The 19167-nt window shown below is 46.5% G+C and overlaps 1 protein-coding gene across 1 annotated transcript in view; it reads right to left on the bottom strand.

Annotated features, from left to right (window-relative positions):
* TSPAN18 (tetraspanin 18) overlaps nucleotides 1-19167 on the bottom strand; it is a 148234-nt gene that overhangs the window by 105065 nt on the left and 24002 nt on the right. Inside the window, exon 2 of the mRNA XM_080687560.1 lies at nucleotides 14956-15035. The gene's annotated coding sequence lies outside the window, so the exon portion shown is untranslated. The remainder of the gene's footprint in view (nucleotides 1-14955; nucleotides 15036-19167) is intronic.

Raw genomic sequence — 19167 nt, forward strand, 5'->3', positions numbered from 1 at the left:
CAGAGAGTGACTTGGGGCAAGTCCTTCACTAACTGGACCTCAGTTTCCACATCTGTAAAGTGGTCCCTTCCTGAGCCCCAGCCCAGGGTAACTGGGAAGATAGGAGGTGGCAGCCTACGCCACAGGCTCTAAGGCGTGAGAACCGGCTGTACCCAGAGGACTGACTTTTCCAACAGTGCACCCGACGGCCCCACAGGATGCCCCGCCAGCAAAGAGATTCAATTATGGTCATTATGGTGCACTCAGGAAAACCAGGGAGCAGGCTAATACGTTTTAGAAAGATTTGCAGCAACAGAGGTTGGATCAAAATGAGTCTGCTACTTAACCCTCAGTTAAGCAGAAAATCCATTTAACCACAAGGCAACACTGTCTTCCTAGTCTCCAGTCAATCACTTGTTTTTACTGTCTTCCAGTTCAATTTATGTTTTTATCACCCTGAAGCTGCGTTAGAATGAAAAATAAGTTCATTGATGGAGATAAAGATCGGGGGGGGGGGGGAGCCTCTGTGGGTTTGCAGCCTCTGGACCAACACCCTCGAACCTTTGCTCCCTCTGCTCCCAGGACACACTGCTTAGATCCATCACTGCCAACGATGCAGATGGGCTTTGGAGAAAGCAGTGTGAGGGGCCCAAGACGGGGTGCTCATTACACCTCCCCCTCCGCCCCACAGGGAGCAAGCCCCACATCTGTAGTCATTGGAAGCTCCCAGAAAGAGGCTGGGGAAGGGATGGGCTTAGGGGGACCATCGGGGCTAGACCCCATGACCTCCAAGTGTGCTAAGCCACAGAGCAGTGGAGATCGGAGTGGTCAGAGAGGCACGATCAAGAGAAGGGAGAGATTCAAGTTAGGGAGGGTGTTCCCCACAAAATGAGAAAGAAGACCCATCAACCAGATAGTTTTCTCTGTCTTTAAACAAAGCAGCATTGACATACACATGCAAAGAGACACTCCAGACATAGAATTGTCGGATGAAATACAGGATGCTCCGTTAAGTTTAAGGTTCAGATAAACAACAAATAATTTTTTATTTGTATTGACGTGCCGAGGGTGGGACTCACATTGCATGGGACTTCCACCAAAAAATTACTCATAGTCCACACGAAGTTCAAATTTCACGGGGTGTCCTGTGGTTTCACTGACTAGACCTGGCTACTCCTCCCGGAGGCACGCACCGAGCAGTGGAGACAAGCTGCAGGTCCCCTGGCCAGCGCTGCCCAGGAAGGTCCGCACAGCTGCGATGCAGCAGGATGGTGAGCAGAGAAAAGCAGGAAGCCAAACTGCACGGACCTTCTGGAGGCAATGCTGCTGAACGTGCGCCCGAGCGGGAACAAAAGCAGGAAACGAGGGGGCCCCTTGTCCGGAGAGGGGGACTGAATGACCTCTTCTTCCTCTATTTCCAAGCTCTCTGTAACTGTGTTTTATTGTCTTCGTAGCCACAGCGTACACACGCACACAAAACCATCAACTTTTCTTATCTTTGAGCGAATCAGGTTTTCTATCAGAGTCTGAGCTCGCTGAAGCCGGGGACTGGGAATTTTTAATCTTGGTATCCCAATGGATGCTCAGGGAATGAGGGAGGGAGGAAGAAAGAAGAGAGAGGGAAAGAAGGGGTGGAGAAAGAGAGTAAAGAAGGACCACTGTACAAATGCCAAGAGTTGGGAAATCCCAGCTGGAAAGTGACTTCTGAGGGTCACGGGCCCTCCCGGCTGGAGGAACTCCTGTCACTCTGAGTCTCCTCGCTACTCCTGGCTGGGAGGCCCCTACGGTCATGGGCCTGGGTGGTATGTGGACAGCAGGCAGCACCAAGCCCAGCCTCTGTCCTGAGGTCCCCTGCTCCCCAGTCCTCCGCACTCACTGAGAGCCACCACCCAGCAAGGGGACGCACTGCAGGATGCGGGGACAGGCTTAGGAGCTCCCCGAGACAGAAAGCAGACTCTGCACCCTCCTGCTCTGCCCGGCCTGCTTCTGTGGACATGCCTGCCTCTTGGTGCAAGTTCAGTTTAAACAAATGCGTGTTCCTAAGAAGCCCTGTCTTTGAAGTCTGGAAGCAAATCTCAGCTCCAAAGGGACATTTCCTACCGAAAAGGCTGTGTAGGGAGTCTGGGCAGAAATAAAAACCAAAAGCCCTAGATCTTTATCTCCTGGTATTTATGAGATTTTTTTATAGAATGGCTGCCTCCAAGGACTGCATGGCCGAAAGGGAAAGGGAAGGAGAGAGAAGGTGAGGCAGGCATCCACTGCGCAAGGCTGGGACGCCCACCCCAGGAGGGCCGCAGCCTCAGATCCACCAGGGCACACCGTCACCCTGAGGATGAAGCTTTCAGTGCCGGACTCTCTGTAACGCTAGGCACTGTACCCAGACGGCACTCATAACTGGAGCCATCAGGAACCGGAGCCAAATACCTGCCGATGAGGGTCCCCTGGACACCAGGCTCAGTGCTGCCTCCGCCTCAGCCTATACTAGACCCCTAGAAAGCCCTCTTCACCTCTCCCACCTGGAAGCTCCCTGGTCACACTGCAGGACCAGCCACAGGTCTCCTCTTCAGGATCTTCTGTGTACCTTCCGCCCCTCCCCCACCCCCAGGAACAACCCACTTGGAAACACCTCCGTATGGGTGTGCCAAGGGTGGGGCAGTGGGAGCAATCTGTAGGCCATAGGGGACAATTGTCTGTAGATAATTAAAAAGCAAACAACAACAAAAAAAATAAACATGAAAAGCTGACAATTCTAAACAATGTCAATGATAAAACACTCTGCCTTAAAAAAATTTTTTTTGTTGCTCCAAGTTCTTAACAATCGCTATAGTCGCTGATGAGTTTTAATATGTATGTAAGCTTCAAATGAATGCACTGTTATGCCTTAATCTTTAATAAACATCGTGCTTACATGGCAGTTAGTTCAGAGAACATCCACTTACCCAGCCAGACCCAACACGAGGTGGTTCTGCTACACACGTTCATCTCCGTGTGGAGAATAAGGACTCAGGATCCCTGGAGTTCTCTGTACCCAGGTCCCGTCTCCAGCCCCGATGCCACTTGATATGTCCCCACTTACACATACATCTGCACTAAGCCATGATACACAGTGGTTGTGAGGTCAGGAAACGGAAACTGGATTACTGCCCTTGGGGCCACCTCTGTACAAGTCATTCTCTGAACCTTGTGGGGTTCCCTCTTTTGGAACTTCCTTCATGTATATTTTTTCTTTTTTCAAAATATCCATTAATATAATTAAAACGTATGGACCCATTACGTTTTCTCCCCTTTATTGCTAGCTGTAATGTTTGCTTGTCTAATGGCATGGTTAGATTATGAACTTCACTAAAAGAAGAATTTTACTGTCTGTGTTTCTTTTCCGGCCAATATTAGAATCTGTGTTGTTTCATTGTTATTATTGAAAAGAATTGAGTTGTACTGAGGAGGCAGTATTAAGACACCATCTTCCCTAGGTGCCGGAGACCTAGGTGTGCCCTGCTGCACCTGTCCTATTCCACATCGGGCACTGGCAGCTGAACCGGCTCTCCTTCGGGGTGGGCACTGAGCCCAGGGCTTGCTCTTGTGGCTGATTTCTCTTCCTCATTCCATGCCACTCAACAGCTCTCAGGGTTTTGTGAAAATAAGATGTTTGCCACATTATGCTGGATGGGCTGCCCTCTGGGTAGCACAGATAGCCTTCACTGGGCACCTCCCATGGGTCTCCAAGATCCTGAAGTTCCCCGTCATCATCTCCAACTCACTCACACCCTAGGTGATCTCATTCAGGTCTAAGGTTTGAAATACTCTCTAGAAGCTAATGGCTCCCAAATTTGTCTCTCCAGCCCTGACCTCATCCCTGAACTCCAGGTTTGTATTTCCATCCACATTCTTGCCAGCACAATGGGGACGGTTTATAAATGTCTCAACTTGGCAGTGGTCGGCAAACTGCGGCTCGCGAGCCACATGCGGCTCTTTGGCCCCTTGAGTGTGGCTCTTCCACAAAATACCACGTGCGGGCGCGCACGTACAGTGCGATTGAAACTTCGTGGCCCATGCGCAAAAGTTGGTTCTCGGCTCTCAAAAGAAATTTCAATCGGTGTACTGTTGATATTTGGCTCTGTTGACTAATGAGTTTGCCGACCACTGCCCTCAAATAGAGCATCAGCCCTCAGACTAAAGGGCCCCAGGTTCAATTCCAGTCAAGGGCACATGCATTGGTTGCTGGCTCAGTCCCCAGCCTGGGTCTGGGAGTGTGCAGGAGGCAGTCAATTGATGTGAATCTCTCATATCAATGATTCTTTCTCTCTCTGTTTCTCCCCCTCCTTTCTACTATCTCTAAAAATCAATGGAATAAATATCCTCAGGTGAGGATTAACAAAAACAATAAAATAAAAAGATAAAATAAATGTCTCAACTTAAAATGCCCCCAAACAGAACTTGGTATGTTCTAATCTCCTTCCACCAGAGCCTAGCCCACCAAGGTTCCCCCATTTCAGGCACAACTCATGGACATCCTTGACTTCCCTCTTTCTCTCCCATTCCATTCAAACCATCAGTGAGTCTGTCAACAAAACTTCCCAAATAAATGCTGAAGGTTTGGGCTCCTCGGCACCTCTGCCACCATATGTCCTTCTAAACCACCTCATCTCTTGCCTTGATTTTAACAGTCTCCACACTGGTCTCTCAGTCCCACATGGTCTGTTCTCCATGCAGCAGCCAGAGCCATCTTGGTAAAACATAAATTTGATCTTGTTTCTTACTTGCCCACTGACTTCCCATTACACTTAGAATCAAAATCCAAAATCCTCAAGCTGGCTGCCAGCTCCCTTGTGGCCTCCTCTCCTTCCACACCACCTTAGCTCCAGCACCCTGGCCTCGTCGCTGGTACTTCAACATGCCACCTGCCTGCCCACCAAATAGCCCAGACCCTGCTGTTCCTCCACCAGCAAGGCTCTTCCCTCAGATGAAGTCAAGGTTTGTTCCTCACTGCCTTCGGGTCTCTGCTAAAGTGACACCTGATCAGGAAGGCCTTCCAAGTGCCCCTCAACACAGCGACTCTCCTAGCCACTCCCTGTCCTTCCCTGCACCTGATACTGCCTGGCATTCAGTTTGTTCGGTCTCTGAGCTCCATGAGGGCAGGAACTTCGCTGTTTCATTCACTGTGGCACTCCCAGCATGCAAAGCAGTACTACTATCTAGGGGCTCAACAAGTACATATTAAATCAATGAATGTGGACTCACATGTGACATTTTCCCTCAAACTAACTCTGGGCCAGGAATCGTTATCACTGGGTTTTGTTATTTCCACATCTGCAGATGTGGAAACTGAGACGCAGAGAATGAAAGCGATTTACCCCTCAAGATCTCTCAGAGAATTAGTGATAGATCCATAATTAAAACATAGGTTTCAAAAAATAGAAAATCAATACAGAAAATTAATAAAACCTAAAGCTAGATCTTTGAAAAGAGGTATAACATCAAAGGGCCGCTATCCAGGCTAACTAAAAACAAACAAAAAAAACTAACAAAACAAAAAAACACACAGAGAGAGAAGACACAAATTACTAACATCAGAAATGGATGAAAGAGGGGATATCATTATAGTTCCCATGAACATTAAAAGGATAATAAAAGACTTTGAACATGTTTTCATATGTCTCTTGGCCTTCTGTATAGCCTCTTTTGAAAAGTATCTATTTAGGTCCTTTGCCCATTTTTTGATTGGATTGTTTATCTTCCTTTTGTTAAGTTGTATGAGTTCCCTATAAATTTTGGAGATTAAACTCTTATCGGAGATAATATTGGTAAATATGTTCTCTCATGCAGTGGGCTTTTTTATTGTTTTGTTGATGGTTTCTTTTGCTATGCAGAAGCTTTTTATTTTCATGTAGTCCCATTTGTTTATTTTCTCCTTAGTTTCCATTATCCTAGGAGCTATATCGGTAAAGATATTGCTACGACATATGTCTTCTATTTTGCTGCCTATGGATTCACTAATCATCCGAGAGATGCAAATCAAAATGACAATGAGGTACCATCTTACACCTGTCAGAATGGCTATCATCAACAAATCAACAAACGATAAGTGCTGGCCAGGATGCAGAGAAAAAGGAACCCTCTTACACTGCTGGTGGGAATGCAGACTGGTGCAGGCACTGTGGAAAACAGTATGGAGTTTCCTCAAAAAATTAAAAATGGAACTTCCATTTGATCCAGTAATCCCACTTCTAAGAATATATCCCAAGAAAACAGAAACACCATTCAGAAAGGATATATGCACCCTTATGTTCATAGCAGCATAATTTACAATAGCTAAGATTTGGAAACAGCTTAAGTGCCCATCAGCAGATGAGTGGATTAGAAAACTGTGGTACATCTACACAATGGAATACTATGTTGCTGTAAAAAAGAAGGAATTCTTACCATTTGCAACAGCATGATGGAACTGGAGAGCATTATGCTAAGCAAAATAAGCCAGTCAGAGAAAGATAAATATCTCATGATCTCACTCATTTGTGGAATAAAATGAACAACATACACTGATGAACAAAAATAAAACCAGAGACACAGAAGCATCAAACAGACTGTCCAACCTATGAGGGAAGGCAGTGGGTGAGGGGGTAACAGATCAACCAAAGGATTTGTATGCATGCATATGAGCAGAACCAATGGACACAGACAGTAGGGGGTGAGGGCATGTGCTGGGGGGTGGGAGTGGCCGGGGAGAGGTCAATGGGAGAAAAAGGAGACTTATGTAATACTTTAAAAAATAAAGAATTTAAATTACAATAAAGGATAACAAAAGAATACTACGACTAATTCTATGCCCATAAATTACTAACCTAGATAAAATAGATTAATTCCTTGAGAGATACAATCTGCCAAAACTCACACAAGACGAAATAGGCAATCTGAATAGGCCTGTGTCTATTAAATAAATTGAATCAATGATTAATAATCTTTTAAAACAGAAAGCATCAGGCCCAGTTGGGTTCACTGGTGAATTCTACCAAACACCTAGGTAAGGAATTATATTAATTCTCCACAATCTCTTCTAGAAGATATGAACAGAAAGAGTATTTAATAACTCATTCTAGGAGGTCAGCATTACCCTAATACCAAAACCAGACAAAGAAAACTATAGGCCAATATCTCTCATTAACATGGATACAAAAATCCTCAAGAAAGTAATAGCCAATCAAATCCAGCAATATATAAAGAGAATTATAGACCAGAGCCAGGGAATTTATCCCATGTATCTAAGGCTGGTTTATCACTCAAAAGTCAATTAAAGTAACCCATCACATCAACAGGCTAAAGAAGAAAAATCACATGATTATATTAGTAGGTGCAGAAAAAGCATTTGATAAAATCCAACATCCATTCATGATTTTTAAAAAACTTGGCAATCTAAGAGGAGAGGGGGGATTTCCTCCACTGGATAAAGAACATCTGCAAAGAACTTACAGATAACATCATACTTATGGTGAGAAACCAGGAGCTCTCCCACTAAGATCAAGGCAAGGATGTCCCCTCTCACCACGGCTTTTCAACATTGTACTAGGAGCCCTGGCTAATACAATAAGACAAAGTTTTCTTTTTATTATTGAGGAGGAAGCTTTTTTTTACAGGTTTGTGTTTTGTTTTTTTTTTACCAATTGGGAAGGAAGAAATAAAACTGTCTTTGTTCACAGATGCCCTGATTGTGTGGAAAATCTTTTAAAAAATTTGACAATAAACTCATGGAACTAATAAGCATTTATAGCAAAGCAAGGTTGCAGAATACAAGGTTAATGTAAAAATCAATTGCTTCCTATATACCATCAATGAGCAAGTACAATCTGAATTTAAAACACAATACCATTTCCATTAGCACCAAAAGAAATAAAATATTTAGGTATAAATATAACAAAATATTCACAAGATCTATATGAGGAAAGCTACAAAACTGTGATGAAAGACATTGAAGGAGAAGTAAATAATTGGATAGACATTCCACATTCATGGATAGGAAGACTCGATATTGTCAATATGGCAGTTCTTTCCAATGTGATCTACAGATTCAATGCAAGCGCAATCAAAATCTCAGCAAGTTGTTTTGTAAATATTGACAAAATGATTCTAAAATTTATGTGGAGAGGCAAAAGACTCAGACTAGTCAACACAATATTGAAGAAGAACAAAGTTGGAGAATTGACACTACCTGACTTCAAGACTTGCTATAAAGCTACATTAATCAAGACAGTGTGGTAGTAGTGAAATAATAAATAAATCAGTGAACCAGAACAGAGAGCCCAGAAATAGACCCACATAAATATAGTCACCTGATCTTTGACAAAGGAACAAAGGTAATACAAAGGAGAAGAGGTAGTCTTTTCAACAAATGGTGCTGGAACAACTAGACCTCCATATGCAAAAGAGTGAATTTAGACACAGATCTTATAATCCTTGCAGAAATGCACTCAAAATGGATCACAAACCTAAATGTAAAATGCAAAACTCTAAAATTCCTAGAAGACAACACAGAAGAAAAATCTAGATGACTTTTTGTATGGCAATAACTTTTTAGATACAATACCAAAGGTATTATCCATTTTAAAAAAAAAGATAATCTGAACTTCATTAAAATTTTTTTAAATGATGCTCTTTGAAAGACACTGTTAAGAGGAGACAAAGACTAGGAGAAAATATTTGCAAAAGATATATAGGTAAAGGACTGTTATCCAAAATAGCAAAGAACTCTTAAAACTGAACAATAAGTAAATGAACAACAGATTAAAAAATGACAAAGGACCTGAACAGACACGTCACCAAAGATATACAGATGGAAAACAAGCATGTAAGAAAGAAAATGCTCAACATCATATGTCATTAGGAAACTGCAAATTAAAACAATAATGCGATACCACCACACAGCGATTAGGATGGCCAAAATCCAAAACACTGACAACACGGAATGCTGGGAGGGTGTGGAGCAGCAGGAACTCTCATGCACTGCTGGTGGGAACGCAAATGGTACAACCACTTGGGAAGATAGATTGGCAGTTTCCCTCAGAATTAAACACACTTTTACCATATGACCCGGCAATCGCGCTTCTTGGTATTTACCCAAATGAGTTGAAAACGTATGTCCACAAAAAAACCTGGGCACAGATATTTATAGCAGCTTTATTCATAATTGCCAAAACTTGGAAGCAGCCCAGGTGTCCTTCAGGAGATGAATTGATAAATAAACCATAGCACACCCAGACAATGGAATATTATTCAGCTTTAAAAAGAAATGAACTTAGCAGCACTATTCACAATAGCTAAACCGTGAAGCAAGTGCCCATTGATGATGAATGGATAAGCAAAATTTAATTAAGCACATACAAAAAAAGGAAGGAAATTCTGTCATAGGCTACAACATGAATGAAACTTGAGGACATTATGCTAAGTGAAGTAAACCAGTCACACACAAAACAAATATTATATGATTACACCTATATAAGGTACTCAGAGTAACAAAATCATAGGCACAGAAAGTATACAGGTGGTTACCAGGAGCTGGGAAAAGAAGGGGACAGGGAGTTATTATTTAATGGGCGTAGGGTTAGTGTTGCAAGATAAAGAGAGTTCTAGAGATGAACAGTGGTGATGGCTGTACAACAATGTGAATGTACTTAATACTACTGAACTGTACCCTTAAAAGTGGCTAAGACAGTAAATTTTATGTTATATATATTTCACCACAATAAAGAAAAATGGAAAAAGAAAAGAGCTATCAAGTCATGAAAAGATGTGGAGGAAACAAATGTATATTACTAAGTGAAAGAAGCCGATCTGAAAAGGCAGCATCTTATATTATTCCAACTCTACGACATTCTGAAAAAGGCAAAATTATGAAGACAGTAAAAAGATCAGTGATTGCCCGGCCTTAGGAGGGAGGGAAGAATGAATTGGCGGAGCACAGAGGATTTTTAGGGCAGTGAAACTATTCTGTATGATACTCTATTCGTGGGTACATGTCATTATACATTTGTCAAAGCCCATTGAAGGTACAACACCACCACTGAACCTGGGATGGGCTTTGGGTGATAACGATGTGTCAACATAGGTTCACCGATTACAATATACTGTATGTCCCACTGTGGTGCAATGTCAGTAGTGGGGAGGCCCTAGGTGTGTGTATGGCGGGGAGACGATGATGACTCTCTGCACTTTCCCCTCAGTGTTGCTGTGAACCTAAAATTTCTCTTGAAAATAAGTTGATTTTTTTTTTTTTAAAAGGCCCGTATCCAGAGCCCAATCTCCTTCTTTGATCCCACAGTGCCTTCCTTTTCTAACACGGCCCTGCCCACACCCCAGAAAGAGACACACCTCGGCAAGTCCCTAAGCCCAGGGAATGGCATGGGTCATTCTTCTCCCATCAGCAGCTCTGGGCAGGTAACAAACTACCATAGCTAACAACACTGCCAGCAGATCTGGACTCGCTCCTGAATTCCAGGACTATTAGTCAAAGTCTATTATTTTACGCTTTTAACTAAAAAGAGAAGCAGCTGGGAGGGGCCAAGTGACCACCAGTTGGGAAGACTGGCAGACGAGGCCCATCTCTGCCATTGCACAGCTGTGTGGCCCCCTCCAATGCTGACATGGCATCTGCAACTGGGGTCTTCTTCCCTCCCTCTTTGCCCTACCAGGTGGGTGTTTGAAAATTCAGAGGTGATTCACAATGTGGATATATGTCATTATTTTAAAACAACAAAGAAAAGCCTCTTAAGGGGGCTTTCTGCTAAGTTTTGCTGCATAAACAGAAAAGCAATCATTTGCTCATTCTTTAGATGGGGGAAAGGAAGACTTCTTATTATCTCTCCATGATGTCAAGGAGGTCACCCCACACGGCGATGGGTCTGCCTGGCCTTGCTCTCACAGCCAACCATGCCAGGGAGACGGGGCGTCCCCGAGGGGACACTCCACCGACTTGGCCTCCTATAAGGACCAACAGGTATGTGGCCCTGGGATGAACCTTCCTGGGTAAATGTAAAACAACTTGAAAAAGAAAAGAAGGAAAAGGTTTGGGATGGAAAATGTCCAAGAAGGGAGAAAAGGACCAGGGAGCTGCCACGCGTCATATGTGGACGTGAGGCTGGCCTGAGTCCAGAAACTCTGGCAGACGTTGAGCTGAGTGAGCAGGAAATGGGTGGTGAGAACCTGTCATCCTGTCCCCTCGCATACGTGTCCCAGACAGAGAGGGGGAAGCCAGGAAGGCAGATGAGGCGTGGGGGCTGCGGCCCCTTCCTGTGCTTAAACTCAGGGCTGTGCCCCACCAGTCAGAATTAGAGAAAACTGGGCGGGGGGCGGGGGGCGAGGGGGGGGGCGTTGTTCAGATGACAATGGAAATTATATCCACCGTTTTCTGGAATGTTGACTTCTTCCTAGGCGGTGGACAACATGTCTGACATCCATCATCTCATTTAATCTTGACCATGAGTCTGCAATTGTCATGACTCTCTTTGTCTAACAGGAGAATAAACTGAGTTCATTTGCCCAACCCAAAAACTACCTAAAAAAAATAGTCCTGAGAGCCATCTAATGCCAAAACCATGCTCTCCCTCTGGCATCCTCAGAGGGAGGCAGAGGTGACTAGGACCTTTCAGCCAGCAGATGAGAAGGGGAGGGTAGAGATGCTGGAGAACAGCCTGGAGGAAAAGGGGTGATGCAGCCCCACAAGGCAGATTTGGGGCAAGCAGACGGAGGGTACAAGAAAAGAGATGTCAGCTCAGCACAAGGAGACACTCTGACCCATCAGAGACAGCCCAATACAGCCCCAGGCAGCACAGGCTGCAACAGAGGCCATGAGCCCAACACCCTGGAGGCGGTGAGGCTGATATTGACAACCACCTGGCAAGAACTTTGGGGGGAGATGCTACCTAGCATTCAGTTGTCTTTAAGCCCTTCAGCCTTCACCGAGTGGCCCATTTGACCCCCCCCAGCCCTTTGCATGAACAGCAGAGAATATTGGTCCTACACAGACCATGAGGATGCTCAAAGAGGTGGAGCATCTAGCCCAAGGTCACACAGTGGAGCAGAGCTGTGACTGGGACCCAGGTCTTTCTCCAAACCATACTGGGTGTGGGTTGGAGTTTAATCAAGCTCACCTGAAACATTGGCCTCTGTTCTCACCTTTGTCATCTATGAGGCCGTCCCAGAATCAGGGAGGATCAGGGTGTCTCCCTCATTGCCCTCTCTAACTCGATAAATGGCCTTTTTACCGCCATGATTGTGGCTTGGCTGCAGGGCTGCATCCTCTCCCCCTGCACTGCCCTGGGTCATCCCAGCAGCCTCCCAACTGGGCACCGAAACAGAGCCCCATCCTCCTCTGAAAACCAGTAAGGGAGCTTTAAAATATACTAATACCCCTCCAAAGTTACACATTAGTATATTAGTTAAAATGTACTGATACCCCTCCAAACCTACACATCTATGGCCAACTGATTTTCAACAAGAGGGCCAAGACTATTCAATGGGGGAAAGAATAGCCCCTTCCATACATGGTGTCCCAACAACTGGATAACCACATGCAAAAGAATGAAGTTAGACCCCTATCTCACACCATATACTACAAAAGTTAACTCGAAATGAATCAGGGACCTAAATATAAGATCCTGCTCTCAGATCTCAGCAGGAGGAAGGTCCCGATGCTTCCTAGAAATTGCCTTGGCTCGCTAGCTCGGCCAGTTGCAGCGGTCTGGCTGGGAGATAAAGACTCCCCTTTTTGCAAAGTCCATGCAAAGCCAAGTGAGAACATGGGAAGAGTGCTACCATGGGCACCCCTGGGGTGTCACTGTGGGAATGCAGAATGCTCTATGGACACATGGGGCACTACCATGAGTGCTATGGGGTGATGCTGAGTCCTGTGGGTGCTTTCTGGCCTCTATGGGCCCTGTGGGGAGCCACAGTGCGGGTGCTGTCATTGGCACCACGGGAAGCCACTGCGGTGCTGTGGGCTGCAGCTATGGGCACACACAGGGTGCTCTGTAGGTGTGCCAGGGTGCCACATGGCCATTGTGGGTGATGTGGGGGGATATAGCAAGCACACTGCCATTGGGGCAACAGCCCTATGTTTGAGTCCTAATGAACTTGCTGCTTTTTAGAGGTGAAACCTAGAGTAATTTACTTCTATGAACCCCAGTTGTCCTCACCTATAAAAATTGTATTAATACCTGTTTCTTGGGTTGTGGGGAGAATCAGCTATTATCTACAGAAAGGGTCCAGTGAAGATCATCAGGGCCAAGTGTAAACTACGGGATAAAGGCTCAGTTCATATCAGAGGTGGCCCCCAGCTCTCAGAACGGAGAGCTGACACAACCCAGGTCCCATACTCAGACCTTTTTTAGACCAGGCACGGAAAGAGGTATGTGTCTCCAGGGTAACCCCACTGTTTGGTCATAACACCCAGCTCTCACATCTCAAGAGCCTGAGCCTCTTCAAAGAGGTCACCTTGGGAGGCCACATTACTCCAGGGAACTGCCATCGCTCAAAGCAAACAGGTATGTCTTGCTGGCAGTTTCCTCGCCCTCACAACCACCCAGTGGTTTGCCAAAAACTGAGGCTCTGGGAGATCAAATCACTCGCCTGAAGTCAAACGGCTACTGAGAAGGCGGAGCTGGGACTCGGTCACATGGCCTTTTTACCACCAGTCTGACTCCCAAACCCCAGCAAACATTTCCCACAACAGCACATGCCTGTCTGCCTGTGGCCATATGGTCATCTTTGTATTTTTCCTGTGACTCTAACATTGATATGTTTCCTGGCTAACAACAGGGGTAAGGCTAAATCACTCTGCTCCCTGCACAACCCCCTGAAGGTAACCCAGGAACAATAGCATGCTTGCTTCTTTTTTATGCACTTAAAGAAATTCTTGGCTGGCATGGCTCAGTGATTGAGCATTGACCTACGAACCAGGAGGTCACAGTTCGATTTCCTGCCAGGGCACATGCATGGGTTTCGGGCTCCATACTCAGTGTGGGGCATCATTGATGATTCTCTCTCTTTCTCGCTCTCCCTTCCTTTCTGAAATCAATAAAAATACATTTTAAAGAAAGAGTTTCTTTCCCTTGGCTCACCCAGGCCCCCAACTTCCTCTGATTAGAGAAACATCCGTAGCAGAAAGGTCCCGGGAAAGTTAAGCCTTTTCGGACTCACTTCAGAGCCTTCTCCTGAGTAAGAAAGCATGCAAGATCCAAGCACTGTGATAAGGCAATAGCTTCCTGTGAGGATAGGCCATCTGCTGCCAGGAGGCTTACAATTAAGACTGTGGCCCGAGAGCAGGCCAGACTTGGGTGCTGCAGGGCACAGGCACTATCGAGGGGGAGAGAGAGCCCACACCGGTGCCAGACCAAGCCACTGCAATGAGGCTGTCCACTCGGGCCTCAGCCTGGCCCTGCTTTACCTGCCTCGGAGAGCTGGCCAACCTGCCTTGGACTTCAGCTGGGAAAATGCTGGCCAGCCAGCACAGTCCGAAAGCGAGAGGATGAACTGGGAGAGCAGGGGACTCTCGGATCAGTGATGAGGATAGTAACCCAGTGCTTCCCCACCACGGGCACCAGAGGCAACCAAAACTGCAAATGCCATCAGGCGGCTGGTGCAGCTCCCCTCCAAGGGCTCCCTCCCTCCAATCCCTCGGCCCTCGCTTCCTGGGTGGACTCAGGAGCAACGCTGACCTACAGCCCCCTCAACAGGGCAACCAGCCTCATGAGACCCCACTTGAGCATCAGCCTCTCTCCTCACACATCACACTTGCTCCCCATTCCTGAACCAACATTTGGGGTAGCGACAGGAGTAAAGCGACCCTTCACCTGCCCTGCATTCCCCAGCACGAGTCCGGAGCTCTCTCACGCAGGGAGGGCGGGCTTGGAGGGCAGGGAGAGAGGAGAGCAGAGCAGACCCTCTTATGTGAATGAGTTGAGATGCCACTCCACCACGTTACCAAAATCATACCTCTTTCAACTGGTCTTTTTCTTTCAGGGGTGTCAGGGTTCTCTTGACGTCTCTTTCTGATGGTGGCTTCAGGAGACCCGCTGGAGGGAGAAGAGAGAGAAATAAGCTTTAAGAAGGCATGGGTTAGCAGGGCATGGGCCTTCTGGGGGCCAGCTCAGTCCAGACATGCACCTACTCTCTGAGGGCATGCTCCCTCCTTGCACCTCTGCAGGTGCAGCAGCCAGACAGGGTCCCCATGGCCAGAAAGACAGAACAAAGCACCCAGCCCCACACAGGTTCCCAGGATGGCATCCCCAGTGCCTATGGATTGAGGCCTATTTTCCGTCTGCTAACATCAGCCCCAGAGCCTGTGCAACGTCCATGTGATGACTTTAAGAGCATGCTAATTACAACATTGCATCACGTTTCTTTGCTTCTAGCTAGAATATTATCAACTTGGTGTGGGAACTCCATTTTCCTTAGGCGGAAAAACGGCGCTCTGAGTAATTTTGAAATGTGAAAGGGAATTAATCATTGCCTAATGAAAGCAGGCTTTTTGGGCAGAACAAAACTTTCAAGATCTGGAATCCATGAAGAGATAAGTCATAAGAGGAGGGGTTGTTGGTGTTGAAAAAACAGCTCAGCCCCAGAGTGCAGGGGCCAAAGTCCCACCCCTCCCACTTCCTTTGTCAGTATGACTGAGTCCCAGGTCACAGGAGAAGGATCAAATTCACTGTACCCAGGCCACACACCTGCCCGCCAGGGCTTAGGCCAGTCCCAGGGGACCAGGTCATTCATGTGCACAGCTGAGGAACAAAAGCAAAACTTATAGCAGACAGGGCAGAGCCAAGTTCCCCGACCACCCCCTCCCCGCTCCGGCTGCCCTCAATGGACAGGCTGCACAGTGGAAGCCCTGATCAAGTTTCAGGCTACCTCAAACGATCATGACAATCATCCTGACACCCTCTCCAAGTCCATGAGAAAGTATTACCACTTCAGGAATGAGGACCAGGAATTCAGACGCATTAAATAACTTGCCCAGGGTCATAGCTCTGAACTGGGGAAGAACGAGGACTAGAACTCAGGTCCCTAGGAAGTCAAGCCTGGTGCAAATGCCATCTCCACAGTGAGAGCGGTGCAAGCAGGACAGCTGTGAGTGCAAGGTCTGCTCTGCAGTGCACCGTCCTCACAGAGGGCATTCTCAGGACTCCCTGCTAACTGATGGGGAACAGGGCTTGGTCGGAGGATATTACCTCTACCTTTACCTCTACTTCTACCTCATTCATCCAGACATTGTCAGCCTGGGGACTTCATGCATTGGGGGCCAGACTAAAGCTACAGTCAGAGGAATTCATGATATATATACACATGCATATATATTACAATTTTCTAACTACAAACTGAAAGTTCTTCCTTACCCATGCATCCTAATTAACAGATAGAATCTCTGCAAAGACTCTGTACTGTGTGCCCTTCTAAATCTCATTCTATGTGAGCCCACATGCAGACAGTGTGACTTTATACAAAGGGGATCTTGCCACAAATGTTCTACATACAAGGCCACTTATCAGGGATATCGTGTCTACCCATGACTGTGAGACTATACAGACCTTCTGAGCCGTTTTCACAGCTGCACAGTGCCCCATAGTGCATGTGGACCACAATATAGTTTCCTCCTCCCCGTGGATATGTGGGGTGTTTCTGTTTCCGGCCATTGCAATCTTGCAGTGACCCCCACATCTCTGTGTGGAAATGTCTGTGCAGTTCCAAAGCCTAGAAGTGGGTTGGCTGGGCAGAAGCTCTGCACATTCCACCTCTGACTGGATGCAGACAAACCGCCTTCCCAAAATGCTGGGTGGATTCCCCTCACACCACAGGGCAGAAGGAGCCCTTTTTCTTGGATGCAAATTGGAAGCCAGGGTTCTGTTGGCAGAAGGGCTGTGCCTGTCACCACCCAGTGGCCTGGGACTACGAGTCCCCTGGACAAAGGGAGGAGTAGATTTCTTGGCTCATGCAGATGGCCGCTGCTTCACTGCCCGGAGGGCATTTCTGAAGACTCAGGCCCACCTGAGCCGGGAACTACATTTACTGGCTCAGAACTGATAATGAGCTTTTATGAGCTCTGGGGACCACAAGGAACACGTATTAATGTCAAGCATGCCTGTCAGCCACGCAGCCTGGGTGAATGTCACACATTAACGAAATTAAAGGCCGCAGCCACACGGGGAAGGAGCTGGGGGCTGCATGTTGGCGGCGCGAGTACGCCTGTCAATAACCACATTACTTTCCAGCTTTTGCACTCCGGAGCCTGAAGCTGTCTCCTGTCTTCACAGGAATTCTGCTTTCTTGCAGCCTGAGAGGAGATTAGTTTATTACCATTCTGCCAGGAGAGGCAAAATCCAGCACTAATCCTAATTCCCATTTAAGCAAATCTTCATTGTGTGAGAGAAACCAGCTGGGCTCGGAATTTCTTCCCCCTTTTCCCTGAGATCTCATTTCAGCCCCCTCCTCTTCGTGGAGGAGGGAGGTCACTGCAGATGTTGGACCCCGAGCCCTCCTGGGAGGGAGAAAAGAATCCCAGGGTTTAAGGCCAAGAGGGGAGACTGGTGCTGGGTGACAAGAGGCAGCACTGCATGACGGTGAGCCAGGTGATGGTGTTCGCTGTTGGCCTGGTTGTCCTGGGCTGTGGGAAGGAAGGGCCACCACCCTCCAGGTCACAGACTTGGTCTTGCTTTGTACTAAGATCCCACAGATTTGAGGTGGCACAGGCTCACATCCCCAGTCTATCCCCAACTAGTTCTGTGACCTCAAGCAAGGACTTTCTTACTCTACACCTCAACTTCTTATCTGGGGAAAAAGGGCTCACAACATCTGATAACTCGTAAGATGGTGTGAGGATTGCATGAGGAATGTATCTACAAGACTTAGCAGAGAGCCTGCCATACACTATCCTATTTCTTGAATATAAGACTCTGGATTGTATTTTATGGGTTTCTAAGAAAGAAAACACGGTCAGTTAATTAATTATGACATGTCACTTTTTATATTGATGCGTCCTGGTTTCAGAGACATTAAAATATTAAAAAATAAAGTGTGCCTTAGACTCCATGAAATATTGCAAGAACTTAATCAATGGCAGTAAACGTGATGACTATTGGCCAAGTCCTCCCATTTTGCAAAGTTCAGCTCAAAACTCAGATCTTTTTCCTCCTCTTCGTCCAAACAAAGCAAACGTGCACTGCGTGAGGAAAACCAGCTCTCAGGTTATAAGGAAAATTCTGAGAGCCACTTTGGTGTCCTGGGTGACACTCAGGTGAGAGACTTCAATGATGTTTCCTACTCTACTTTTACCCTGATGGTTCCCACCCTATTTTTAAATTAAAATAGGACATATGCACAGCAGTGCAAACACTATGTGTATACAGCCTACTGAATTTTCAAAAACAGAGGCCCCGACCTACCTGATACCGACATCAAAGACTCCTCTCAATTTCCCCCAATATTTGTTCCTCTTCCATCCATGTCTCTCAAATCATCCCTGATTCTCCATCCCCACCGCCCCTGCCCATTCTGCCTGGATCAGCCTCACCATTGCCTGTCTGCTTGCTGCAAACAGGCTCCCTTCTCTTTTGCTATAGGACTGAGCCCATAAATATGGCGCAACACATCTCCCCCCTGGGAGATGGGTCCCCTGGTCTCCTTTTGCCTGCACCTGGGGATTTTTATAATCTTATCCCTAGTTTCCCATCTTTCCAGGCCCACCTTCAGGTCCTCACAATACACACAGACCCCCACAGTCAAACCAAACTCATCTGCAAAGTGTGGACAATCATAGTCCTACCTGGCGGGCCTGAGCTGGGGATGAGATGAGCTAACAGATTGTGAGTGGTTCCCTAGGTACCTGGCACAACATAAGCAGTCAATAAAGAGAGGAAGCAGGAATTGTGTAAAATAGAATCTGCTTGCTACTCACTGCAAAAATGATAGTAGCCATGACCAGTGGTTCCCTCCCCCTTCCCGCCCTCCCTCCCTCAGGGGTCTACACAAAGAACAGATGGGGTCTACACCCCAGACATATGCTAACACTTAATTCACAGCAACTGGGCTTTCTGATATTTTATATATTAAGTTCCCAGATAAGACTGAAAACCACTATTTTATAATCTTTTCATATCCTAGATTCCAAGCCAGTAGGATTTTAGAGAGCTGGGAAGGCTTCCTCCAAGAGGCAGC

This window comes from Plecotus auritus (genome assembly GCF_963455305.1).
Source record: "Plecotus auritus genome assembly, chromosome: 9".
NCBI classification, from domain to species: domain Eukaryota; kingdom Metazoa; phylum Chordata; class Mammalia; order Chiroptera; family Vespertilionidae; genus Plecotus; species Plecotus auritus.